Source organism: Microtus oregoni, unplaced genomic scaffold (assembly GCF_018167655.1).
Source record: "Microtus oregoni isolate MIOR12 unplaced genomic scaffold, Mior012 000006F_ref0000085, whole genome shotgun sequence".
Classification (NCBI taxonomy): Eukaryota; Metazoa; Chordata; class Mammalia; order Rodentia; family Cricetidae; genus Microtus; species Microtus oregoni.
Genome location: NW_024543065.1, coordinates 54,385,985 through 54,400,126, shown reverse-complemented (window position 1 = coordinate 54,400,126; position 14,142 = coordinate 54,385,985). Strand labels below are relative to the sequence as shown.

General features: G+C 43.1%; 1 pseudogene; it reads left to right on the top strand.

Moving 5' to 3' along the window:
* The first annotated feature begins 1,201 nt into the window (after positions 1–1,201).
* Positions 1,202–1,720, top strand: LOC121449947 (annotated as a pseudogene).
* Positions 1,721–14,142: the final 12,422 nt, after the last annotated feature.

Below are 14,142 nucleotides of genomic sequence, written 5' to 3'. Positions count from 1 at the left end.
CAAGCAAGCCATTCTCTGGCCTTTCCAGGGGAGATACTGATGATTCTAGGTAATTCAGGTTTGTGACATGCAGTAGGTACCTTGAATAAACCAAAGACAGAGGGACCAATCATAGGGTAGGCTTCTCATGTCAGACTGGAAGAGTGAGATTGTGCTAAGTCCTCTTGGTCACTGAGGCCAAGCTTCATGGTCAGGCCCAGTTAAATGCGGCAAGGGGAGCAGGTTCCACTTTTGGCAGGTGGAGCTATAGGGACAAGGACAAGCATTTCAGGAGAAAGTAAACAAAAGTGTGTCAACTGCCCATTCAATGACCACTATTTACTTACTATTAAATTTTCTTTCTTCATTAATTTTTTATTCTTTTCAATGGCCTCACACTTCTCATTATGTGTCATGTTCCCACAGCACAAGCCACCACCTTCTCACTGAGCAAGTTCAGGCATTTCTTGGGCTGACCTGCACCCTCGGGGTGTCTGACATTGGTTCTTGCCCCAGTGCTGTCACCTCTTGGAGGATGACTGATAATCAGTAGTGTCTCAGAATTTCTATTACTATGAAGACACAATACCATGACCACTGAAACTCTTATAAAAAAACATTTAATGGGTTGGTTTGTGTTTAGATGTTCAGTCCATTATAATTATGGTGGAACATGGCAGACATGGTGCAGGAGAAGGAGTTGAGAATTCTACATCTTTGATCCTTAGGCAACAGGAGGTAAACCGAGACACTGAGCATGGCTTGAGCATAGGATATTTCAAAGCCCACCTCCATTGTGACACACTTCCTCCAACAAGGTCATATCTACTCCAACAAATCCACACCTCCTTATATTGTCACTCCCTGTGAGTTTCTGTGAGGGAATTACATTTAAACCACCACATTTTACTCCAAGGTCCCCACAAGCTTATACTAATATCAAAATGGAAATACATTCAGTTCAACTGCAAAAGTCCCCATAGTCTATCACAGTCTCAAGAATGTTTAAAAGTCCAAAGTTCTGAGAGTCACACAACCTCTTAGCTGCAGTTACCTATAAAATCAAAATAAAACAAAACACATATTTCCAACATATAATTGCACAGGATATACATTAACAGTCTAAAACCTAGGGAAGGGAGAATAGTGAGGAAATACTGAAATAGTGAGATAAGACTGGAAACCAGCTGGGCAAACACTAAACTCTGCATCTTCACATTTGATGTCAAAATTCTCTCCAGAAACAGCCACATTTTCTCCAGCCATCTCTCCAAAGAATTCTGGAGAAGGCTTGGTTTTGAGGCCTCTTTGTACTGCAGACTTGAATAAAGGTTTTTTTTAAGGTACTGGGTCAGTTGACAGAGACTGGCGTCGTCAGCCCCAAGCAGTTCATGAAATCTTTTCAGCATATGAAGAAGTCTGGGGATTACTATGTTACAGTTGTGGAAGATGTGACCCTAGGACAAATTGTTGCCCCAGCAACTCTGATAATAGAACATAAATTTATCCATTCATGTGCTAAGAGAGGGAGAGTAGAAGACATTGTTGTTAGTGATAATGATGCACACAGAGGGAGCAGCTGGGCAAACTGTTATTATCAACTCTGACTTTGCTAAGCAAGAAGCTGAACTGTTACAAGATCGCCCTTGAATGTCTACCACAAAACGTTGGCTTCTACCAAAAGTTTGGCTATACAGTATCTGAAGAAAATTACCTTCAGTGTCGGAGGTACCTAAAGTAAAGAACTACGTTAAGATAATTCTCCAGGGCTCTCCTTTTCATTTCTGTTGCTGCAGCCCAGTGAGTTCCATTCCTTCTAGACTGGAAGCAACTGTAGTAGTGACACAAGAGCATGCCTGTGGCTTCTGTGACTGCTCTGCGTTAAAAGAATACACATGATCATAAAGGGATGATTTTTAACCAAAGGAATATATTTTCAACTTGAATCTTTTCTTTCATTGTATTTTTCTAAAGTTTGTCTTCATTTCTGAAGTAGTCAAGAGTAAGGGTGGTAAAGAGTTGTATCTGCTCTGTGCTGCTCATTTCTAAATGTATGTATATATATTGAAAAAGGCTTTTATCACATGAAATTATTTTTGCCTTATATACCTAAATAGACTTAAGAGTGTGTCATTTCTCACATTGTAGGGAGTTGGACACATCTATTCTTATAACTAGATACTTATTTGCACATCTAAACATTGCTGATCCTAATACTGCACACAACTTGGACAAGGTACAACAGTTGAAATAACTATTTTACTAAGTGTTGGTATAGGTCTGTGCAGACACTGCACCACCTGTCTCATCTCTCAAGTGATGTTAGAATTACCCAAGGGCAGGTCTAGAGACCCAGGGTTCTTTCATCAGTGGGTGAGCAGCTCTCAGTGGAGGTACTTTTACTCTGGTTTCCATATTGTTCCATCCTTAAAAAAATAGTAGCTTTTCTATTTATATGATTACAATGGTATTATTATTCTGATCATTGTCCTGTTTTATTTATTTTAATGATTTTTAAAGGTAGAATTAGACACTTTATTAACAATGGTTCTAATCTTTTTTGTATTCCATGTTATTTACATTAAACTTGTTCATATGAATAGTCAAAAAAAATTCTCTCCAGAGCTCCAACTCCATTAACTTTGTGACCACACCACACTTCTTTTTCTGGGGCTGGTTCCACTCCCTGTTAGCAACTCTCCTTGGCAGGTATCTCATGACTCTGACATTTTTAAGATTTTGGGTTTTCCAAGGCAATCCAGGCTTCAACTTCACAGCTTCAGTGGCCTTCCTGGGCCTCCATTCAGAGACACCCCTAACACATGCCTGTCATCAGTTGCTTTCCTTAGTTGAGGAGGCAGATTCTATCATTCCTTTCTTCTGTCCTTAACTCAAGAAACACATGGCTGAAGCTGGCAAGTCCTGCTGCTTACTGGCGCCAGAACATGACTACCTTGTTCTATTACATCTTCACCAATTTTGTTTTCTATGGTTTCCTTCATTCCCTAAACTTGGTTATCCTGACACTTGCTCTGTAGATCAGACTGACCTCAAACTCAGTGATCTACCAGTCTCTGCCTTCCCAGTTGCTGGGATTAAAGGTACATGCCACCACACCCTGCCTTAAGTTTTTCTTTAATTTCTTTACACAAATTGGAAATATAGCAAGGTGAGATCTTGCCCTGAGGTCACCACTCCCTTTATTTCATTTCTTAATCTCATTATCTCCTTGAATAGAGGAATTAGTTTCATTCCACTTCCTGGTGCTCCTTTTCTCCTCAAATTATATGTTTTACATTTTTCCTTATTCAGTTTTTTTTATTATAAATCCTTTTCATTATAAATCTGTATAAGAGTAACCAGTAATAATCATACAACAGGGTAAATGCCTGGCTGTTTTGAGATTTTCTCTGCCAACATAATTAATGTAAACCTCTTAGCCTCAGGCATATTTTTCAGACAGGGACAAAAAGCAGCCATATTCTTCACCAAAATATTACAAGAACAATTTTGAGGCCACATATTAATACTATTCTCATCTGAAATCTCTTGAGCCAGGCCCCTACAATTCAAATAACACCACTGTCTTCCATGCTCCTACTAGTCTAGTTTATTAAGCAGCACTTAAAGCATTCTACTGCTTCCCTAACCCAAGCCCCCAAAGTTAATATTATTCCTAACAAAAACATGGTCTGGCTTATCACAGCAATAAGCAATACTCCAGTCCCTGGTACCACCTTCTGTCTTAGGGTTTCTGTTGCTGTGAGGAGACACTATGAACAGCAATCTTACAAAGGAAAACATTTAATTGTGGAGGCAGGCTTATAGTAGAATTTCAGTCCGTTATCATGGTGGGGAGCATGGTGGTATGCATGTAGACATGGTGCTGGAGTAGGAGCTGATACATCTTTATCCACAGGCAACAGGAAGTGGTCTGAGACACTGGGCATATCTTGAACATAGACTACCTCAAAGCCAACCTTTGTGAAACACTTTCTCCAACAAGGACACACCTACTCCCACAAAGCCACACCTCCTAATAGTGACACCCTTGCAAAGCTTATAGAGGCCAATTACATTCAAACTAACACAAGGACTTGGGTTCTGAGAGCTTGTCCCATATTGACCTCCAGCCAGCCATTCACCCTCTAGGGCAAGGGGCAAGGTGACAGCCATTATGAAGACCTGAAGGTCTGCAAAAAGGTGGTAGTCACCCAGAGCACACAGTGTGATGGGAGCACATGACTTGTGAAGGAATCTCAATTGTTGGGGGACAGAGTACCTAGGATTCAAATAGAGCAAGGGAGCCTTAAACAGAAGCACTGAGCAGGAAGGGGGTCTTTAATGTTGATAGCACAAGATTGTATTCTCAAAGAAGCCACTCTGCCAATAGATTCATCCTGCAATACCCAGGAACCTGTGCACCTCTGGGTAACTATCAGTCAGGTGCTCCCACCACTAGGACTTGGAGACACTCCTCAGGTCCACCTGCTGAAACTCAGCTGCTTTCTCCACTGTCTGACTCTGGGGAGATCCTGTTCCTCCTCTGTCCTCAAGGGAGTGGTGGGAAACCCAGCTGCTCACAGACAACTAAGAACAGGGTCTGCTGAGGTGGAGTGTGCAGCATGTCACCCCCTTCTAGGGTGACCCTGACACCCAGAAGCCAAGTGTTCCCTCAGGCCCAGATAGAATTTGTCCCATTGTGGCTGTCACATCCTTCTGATCTTCCAGGTGAGGGTACTACTTCATGTCCTTGGGAAGACCGTGCTCCTACTGTTTAAGATACTGTCTAGAATATTCCATACCATCCCTTCCAGACCCATGTACACAGATCTGAAGTGACTGAGCCCTAGGGAGCATAGCTTCATAATTACAGACAGAAGTGCTGGGCTCTGAGTGTCCAGCCATTGTGTCTAGACCCTTACCCCTCCCTGTGACCTGGGTCTTGCCTTGGTTCCCCATCACCAGGTTGTGCCATCACACCCTCCACATGAGGCCCTGTGCGTCAGCAACTGTGCCTGTCTGAGAACAGAGATTGGGGCTGTAAAAGCAGCCACACTTGTCTCAGGGATGACAGGGTCACATGATCTTAAAAAGGAGCATGTTTGCCTTTCTAGAGTAGTGGTTCTCATCCTTCCTAAAGCTGCAACTTTTTAATACATTTTCAGATGCTTTGGTGACCCCAACTATAAAATTATTTTTATAACTATAATTTTGCTATTTTTTCTGAGTCATAATGTAAATATATGATATGAAGGACATTTGGTATGCAACCTCTGTGAAAGGGTAATTCCTAACCTCTCTCAAGGGGGTCAAGACCCACAGGTTGAAAAAAACTGCTCTAGTGGATGCTTCCTGCCAGAAGAGCAAAACAATCAGAACAGAGGACATGGGAGGGCTGACACTGGACAAAGAACACCTTCAGGGGATAGAATAGAAGGTTCGAGATGCAGGGGCTCTGGTGGAGTGGGTTATGGGCAGAAGTAGGAAGCAGTGTGATTTGATGGGAGTACCCACAGGAGACTGGAAGGGTCGCAGTGGGGTTCCAATGTCATTCGTGGTCATGTCAGGGGAAACACAGTCAGCAATGGAACTTATGGAGTTCAAGTCACCAAACAGCAAAGCTAAACCCTGGGGAGGCAAAGCTGCCCCTGGCAGGGAATAGTCTCCAGAATTCCCCTTGCTTCTGCTGTGCTTCCTCCTGCTTGCTGCTGCCCCTGTTCCTGCTGTATTTAGCACTGTATGATTACTATGTGAAAGGATCCCCTGTATCTAGGGTAGTGTGATTGTTTCTTGGGGAAATCCCACTCCTCACTGGACAGTTTGCTTGCAGATCATAATGAAGATGGTTTTTTATAAGAGCAGTAATGCTTTTTAGATCAATGATTAGAATGAACTTTCTGAGTTAGTCTTGAAGATACACGTAGCTAAGACTGGTAGTGACGACGATTAGAAAAAGGGTTTGTGTTATTCTGTCAATTGCTCCACTAAGAGATAAAAAAAAAAAGATAAAATAGGCTAGAAGTCGCCTTCCCCTTTATTGAATGTGAGATTTGCAGAGGATGGAACATGATAACAAAGAAGTCTCGTGCATTATAGACGCGTGAACTCTGCCTGTGGGCAGACAGGCTGATGACTAAAGAAAGTGATTATGTCCCTCCACCCAAGGTTAGGCCTGAGTTCCTTGGTAAGACACAGACAGAATGAGACATTTTCTCCTCAGTTTTGTTCACATCTGTCTGTGGTGGGTGAGACCTGCATATGACCATCCTTGTCTACCTCAGCCTTGCAGGGACAGCACCAACCCAGGACCAATTTCTCAGCTGCGGAGCTAAGAGCATGTGAACACCAGGGCCTCCAGCTCCCTCCAGTCCACAGCAGAAGACACCCACACTGCGCATCTGTCCAGTAGGATGTCTCCTGATCTGGGCTCCAGGCCCAGCATGTGCCAGATGTCCTCACCCTGCTGAGTCCTGCTGCCCAAAGATGTCATAAGTCAGCCAGCACACCACTTTGTATAGCCCAAGGCCTGTGCAGATGCAGCTGCAAGGAGAAACATGTGGCAGGGATGCAGTAAAGCCAATATGCAAAACTGCCAACGCTCACACTGCCCCTGGAACCCACTGCCCCTCCCCAGACACAGGCACTTCAAGAGTCTAGATTCCTTTAAGGTAGGAGGTCTCGACTCCTCAGCACCGCTGCAAAAAGACCAGAGATAGCATAGCCTCTAAAGTGCTCCTGGCCTTGGAGAGATAGCCTCCATTAAGAACTGAGGTAGTGCAGTTTAAAAAAGACAAAATAGTGTGTTCAAAATAATCTTGAAAAAGGAAAACAAAATTGAACACACTTTAAAGAAATCAGGGTAACAATTCCACTTATAATAGCTTAGTAAATAAACAAAATATCTAAAAATGATTAAAGCCGTAATAAATAAAAAATAAAAGTAGCCTAAGCAACAATGTGAGAGGCTTTTCAATCTAAACATATGCACAGCTGGAGAGGTGGCACAGACAATCAATGCCCTGTCAACAAGCCTGGCAACCTGAGCTGACCTCCGCAAGTGCACTTTGGCATGCATAAACACGTGTGTACATGTATGCAAACAAATAAACATCATATAGTCATATACATACTAGTAATAAATTATATTTCAGAAACCTCTCAACACTGAAAAATGGAACTAATGAAAACACCAGATAGAATGGAAGGAATCTCCACACTCATGGGGTGGGAGAATTAATACTGTGAAAATATCTATATAACCAAACGAGATCTAAACATTCAGTGCAAAATGGGGATCGGAATTCCAAAGACATATAACATATCTGTGAAGAGAAATAGAAAGCACTACATTCTCACAGAAGCCAATGAGACCCCAAATGACCAAAGCAACCCTGAGCAGAAAGAGGAACACTGGAGTAATCACCATACTTGATGTCAAATACCCCTAAGAGAAACAAAACAAAACAGCATGGTTACTGGCAAGAGCACAGACATTCAAACCAGTGTAGCAGAACATAGGACCCAGAGATCAACTGAGCAGCTACAGCTAATCTGTGACCAAAACTACATTGCCAAAACCACAGATACGAGTAAAGACGGCCTCTTTACAGATGACTGTGGGGACACTGGACAGAAGAACAAAACTGGGTCTCTATTTCTCACTTGCACAAAATCCATTGGAGACCTGAAACTGTGAAACTTCTAAAGGAAGAAACTTCAAGATACGAGCAGCAGCAAGGACTTTCCAAAATGGATTCCACTGTCTCAGAAAAAGTATTGGCAGATGAAGCCGGACAGTGGTGGTGCACATGCCGTTAATTCCAGCTCTCAGGAGGTAGAGGCAGGAGAATCTCTGTGAGTTAGAGGCCAGCCTGGTCTACAGAGTGAGTTCCACACCAGCCTGGGCTACAGGGTAAGTTGGAAGAACTGGCAGATGGGATTGCATGGAATCGAGAGGTTAGCGCACAGTAAGGAAACAACAGAGGGAGGAGTCAGCCAGAATAGGCGAGAAGGTGGCCAGACACTTTTGACAAGGAATTAACACGTAGTCTATAGAAAGAGTTCAAAACTGAATCAGATAGCAAGGGATCCTCAAATCATCTGGCCAATAAATCAGGAAATGGACAGAGCAGAGTCCTGAAAAGAAGTGTATGTAAATGGGCAGTAAACACACGAAAATTCAGTTCTATCCACCAGGGAAGTGTGAATTAATAGTGTGCATGACAACTCTGTCAGGTGACTTTCACCTGCCTTAAAGTTCACTGAGAGACCCTGTGTCACACACACACACACACACACACACACACACACACACACACACACACCAATGATAATAATAATAATAATAATAATAATAATAATAATAATAATAATAAATAAACAGTATAAAGAACCTACCCATAGGAAAGAGACACAGGGAGACAACCTGTTCTCCATTCCCAGGCCCCTTCCTTTTTGCTGTGGAGTGTCTCCACTGATGCTCTCAGAGTCTAGGACTCTGGCCTTCTGACCACTCAGGTCACCTCTCTGCTTGTAGGATGTGGAGCCCCAGACATCTTTGCCCTGGTAAGTCTGTGCCCACCCCCATAGCAAAGGACCCTTGCTGTGCAAGCTGCAGGAAGGCGGTGTCACCTGACAAACCTCTAGGGTCAGGAGATGGAGAACATTGCCCTAGGCAGAACTAGGTCTTTCCTTAAGTGGCAGAGCAGTCCCATCCAGTCACGAATCTACTCTTTGTCCCTCATGTCTGAGGAATCCTTGAGGCAAGAAGGTGAACACTGGGAGAATAAACAGCAGTTGAGTGCTCGACCATGAACTTAACTTGTATATAACCCACTCCCCCCAGCTCAGGGAACATCATGGAAGAGGAGAGATGAAATAACCTGAGGCCTGGAGGATGGAGAGGATGAGGTAAAATGCTGTCTCTTGCACATGATCTGGCCATAAACTCATGAAATGATAGAAGCACAAGACCCATAGGAGACTGGCCCATCAACAGCACACTATGGACCAGACAGGGCTTCAGAGGCCACACTCCTTCCTCAGAACCCATTGTCAATTAATGGTCACCAAGGGACAGGAAATCATTTTCTTAGTGCTTAATTGCCCATACTATATTAACTTACCATCCCACCATCCATGCGCATGAAAGAAACCCTAATAAAACACAGTGTGGGAAACACAGAAGAAGATAGAGGCCCAGTGAGATGGCTCGTCTAGTAAAAGCACTTGCTGCACAAGTCAGATGACCTGAGATTAATCTCCAGGATCCATGTAAGGATGGAAGGAGAGAACCTTTTTACCCTGCACAGGGTGGTGTGGTTTACATCCACTCTCATTCACACACACACACACACACACACACACACACACACACACACGAAACACATAGTAAGGGAGCACTTTAGGAAGAAGGGTTCAACAGGAGTGGGAAGTGATGAGAGGGTCATGGGGTCACCCCTGACCAAAATGCATTGATATGTGTGTGCACCTGGATGCATATGGAATTGTCAAATAATGAATATGAAATATTTTGTAAAGTAGTGGCTCCAATTCTCTTCACTCTTTGAAGAAAAAGAAAAATACTTAGAACACAAAATGTTCTCCCCTGACCCTTTCTTTGAAACCCTGAAAGAGAAAAAAAAATAAAGAACTGGTCTACTTCCCAAAGGCTTTTTGAGAAGCAAATGAGCCTAAAAATACTTTTAAATCTTCAATGTATAGTGCTGGTATAGCTGGATGTTTGAAAGTAGAGAAATGCAAATAGATCCTGATCTATCACCCTGTACAGAACTCAAGACCAAGTGGGTCAAAGACCACACATAAATCCAGTTACACAGACACTGAGATTGACAATTAGTAAATGGGACCTCCTTGTTGTCCTCTTTTTTAATTGCCTACTTTTTAAACTATGTCTATCCTAGTCAGCCACTGCAACTCCACAGAGACCAGCTAGGCTGCAAGAGATGCTGCCTGAAGAAATTTTGTTCCCTCAAGCACCAACTCTTTCAAAACCACTAAGATACCTTATATAAATCTCTGTCCTGTTAAAGAACTCAAGATTCCAAAGTTGAAGTAAAATCCTGCTTCCCAGAGAAGTTAAATAGTAAGCAGCTCACCTAGCTCATCTCCTTGCATCTCCCAGGAAGTTGTCCTGCTTTTTCTTGGCCCTTCTTATAAACCCTTCTCCACTTGTCTCCTCCCTACAACTTCCGGTCAGCCAGGCGCTGATGCAGCCTCTGGACCGCAGGTGAATTTTATTTAATCAAACACATCTTTACCTCCTTAAACAAATATACCAGAGCATACACAGAAGTAATATACCTTAAAATAATATTCTACAACACCACCTGAAACTGAAAAGCTTTTGTAAAAAGTAATAAGAGAAAACAACAGCCTACAGAGTGGAAAAAGATCTTCACCAACCCCATATCTGACAAAGGGCTGATCTCCAAAATATATAAAGAACTCAAGAAACTAGACACCAAAATACCAAATAATCCAATTTAAAATGGGGTACAGTTTTAAATAGAGAATTATCAACAGAAGACACTCAAATGGCAGAAAAACACTTAAACAATTGCTTACCATTCTTAAGTCATCAAGGAAATGCAAATCAAAATCATCTTACACCTGTGAGAATGGCTAAGATCAAAGACACTAATGACAGCCTATGTCACAGAAGAATTCTTCACTACTGATGGGAGTGCAAACTTTTGCAACCAATAAATATCCTGTTTCTCAGAAAATTAGGAATCAATCCACCTCAAGACCCAGCTGTACCAATCTTGGGCATATACCCAAAACAGGCACCATTACACCACAAGGATATTTGCTCAACTATGTTCATAGCAGCATTGTTAATACTTGCCAGAACCTGGAAACAATCTAAAGATGGATAAGGAAAATATGGTACCTTTACACAGTGATGTATTACTCAATGGTTAAGAAAAAAAACACACACAAAAAAAAAACAAATGACATCACAAAATTTGTAAGCAAATGGATGGAACTAGAAAAATAATCCTGAGTGAGGCAACCCAGACCCAGAAAGACAAACATGGTATGTACTCACTCATAAGTAGATACTAGATGTAAAGCAAAGGATAACCAGGCTACAATCCACAGCCCCAGAGAAGTTAGGTAACAAGGAGGACCCGAAGACGGGCACATGGAATTCCCTGGGAAGGGGAAATAGATGAGATCTCCTGGGTAAATTGGGGGTACTCTGAGGACTGGTGGAGAGGGGATGGGAACATGAGGAATCGTGTTGGTTGAGTTTGGACCAAGACAGAGTGAGAGAGTAATAAAAGAAATAACTTGATAGTGGGGACCACTTAGGGATTAGGGAGAAACCTGATCCAGGGACACTCCCAGGAATACACAAAGATGTCTCCAGTGAAGACTCCTAGCAAGAGTGGAGAGGGTGCCTGAAATGGCATTTTGTTATCAGATTAGTGGCTACCTTGAGTGTCATCATGGAACCTATATCCAGTAACTGATGGAAGCAGATGCAGAGATCCACAGCCAAACACTGGCCCGAGCTCTGGAAATCTAGTTGAAGAGAGGAAGGAGGGATTGTTCAAGCACAAAGGGTCAAAATCATGCTGGAGGAACCCACAGAGACAGCTGACCTGAGCTAGTGGTAGCTCATAGACCCTGGACTGACGGCTAGGGAGCCTGCATGGGACCCACCTAGGCCTTCTGCATGTGTGTGACAGTTGTGTGGCTTGGTCTGTTTGTGGTGTCCCTAGTGGTGGGATCAGGACCTGTACTAGAACATGAACTGGCTTTTTGGAACCCATTCACCATGCTGAGATGCCTCACAGAGCCTTGGTGCAAGGGGAGGAGCTTGGTCCTGCCTCAACTTAATATGCCAATGTTTGTTGACTCACATGAGAAGCCTGCCCATTTCTGAGTGGAGGAGGCATAGATAGGAGGTGAGTGGAGGGAGTGGGAAGAGAGGAGGGAGGGGAAACTGTGGTTGGTATGTAAAATAAATGAATAAATGTAATAAAAGGAAAAGAGATCGGGCTGTAGGCAAGCCTGAAGAGTATTTTCTTAATTAGTGATTGATGGGGGAGGGGCCAGCCCATTGTGGGTGGAGCCATCCCTGGGCTTGAAAGAAGGTAGGCAGAGAAAGCCATGAGGAGCAAGCCAGTAAACAGTACCCTCCATCGCCTCTGCATCAGCTCCTGCATCCAGGTTCTTGCTTTCTTTGACTTCCTGTCCTGACGTCCTTCAGTGATGAACAGTGATGTGGAAGTATAAGCTAAATAAACCCATACCTCCCCCAAGTTCCTTTTGATCATGGTGTTTCATCGCAGCAATAGCAACCCTCAGACAACACGTTTATGAATTAAAACGACGAACTGAAAGGACAACCTACAGAACAGAAAAGCATGTTTGTAAATCATGTATAATATGGCTTTTGTGTTCAGAGTAAACAACTGTAAAACCCAGGAAAACAGTGACACCTGCTCATCAGGGAAATGCAAAATAAAACTTCTGTGAGACACCAGCTCACCCAGGTAGAATGGCTGTCACCCCAATAACTGACAGCAGAGCTGCAGAGGATGTGGAGAAAAAGGAACACTAGTTCACTGGTGGAGGGGGTGCAAATTGATACAGTCATTCTCTAAAGCTCGTGGGAGTCCCTCACAGCATTAGAAATGCCATGTGACACAGCTATTGCACTGGGCATATACACAGAGACCCTGTACCCCGCAATAGAGATATTTGCACCCCCATGAATTCTGCTGCTCTATTCAATATACAAGGAGATGGAGCCAATCTAGATGTCCATCAACAGATGAATGCGTAAAGGAAGTCTAGTGCATATACCAAATGAAATATTATTCGTCTCTAGAGAAAAATGAAACCACAAAATTTAAGGAAAGTTGGTAGACTTAGAATGTATAAAGTTAAGAGAGATCACCCAATATCAGGGGGAAAAACACATGTTCTTTCTTGTATGTGGATCCTAGCCTATGATGTATGCATTACACAGTAATTAAATATGCTGAGGTACAGTACAACATTGAGGAAGGAGAACATGAAATTTTAAAGAGACAAAACACTCCCTGATGAGTTCACATACATGCTGTACTTTGTGGGTCCTCTGAATGCGCTCTCAACATGTGCACGGTTGAGATGTAAAACAGGCCCTTAACAAGCAATATCCACATGTGCTCTAGGCTGCCACCTTACTGGGAGGACCATGTTTGAAGGTTTTCATCATTTAAATGTTCTGCCAACTTGGATACACTATTCTTTAAACAAGAATTCCAGCTATAAAAATTATAGAAAGTGAAGGCTGTCCAAGGTATGCTTAAATCCTCATAATTGGAAATTTTTAAAAATTCCTGGAAATGCTGACTTACTGGCTCTGAATCTCAAAGGCTAACACACCAGGAATTACCCGCACTGAGAGGCTTGCAGGGATTGGTATGGGTTGTTTTCATTTTATATTATGATTCTAAAATGTATTATTATTGTTAGTGAATTAATATAGTTTGATTTAAAACTTAAAAGTCATAACAAAGCTATTTTAGAGTGAGCTAAGGACTTGGATATTCCTGTCCCTGAATGAGATGTAAAAAAGCTAATAAACACCCAGGGAAGGGGGTTCAACCATCAGGCTTCGGGGAACTGCAGTTCAAAGTGGCAGTGAGGCTCACCTCAGCTGTCATAGTCTCCAGCAAAAGCAGCTGCACACTGGGACCTTCCCTGAGAAATGGTGCTCAGCTCCACTACAGCCTTTGGAGCTTGGCTACCATCCTTGTGACAGCCCAGACAAGAGCTGCAGTTCTCCTCATGGACAGCAGGAGGCGCAAAGAAACCACATAATCAACAGGGAATCTCCCTGAGGCCTGCACATGTCTTGCAGCCTTGTCTCCATCCCAGTTCCAAGAGACCTGGAGCTTCCTAATACAATCATTTTCTGTGTCTTTGAGAACTCAACTCTACAAGGAGACCCTATGTAGTCCCCTCCCCCTCACAACACCCATGAGGAAAGATGGGGAGGTCACAGGGCAGTCACCAAGGAGAGCAAAGGCATCCCAGAAGGGTCAGGAAGGACATGGGAGACCTGATTCACATTCGGACAGCACAGGAAGCTGGGGGGAGGGGTGTCTCCCTAGGACTCTCCATAGGAAGCTG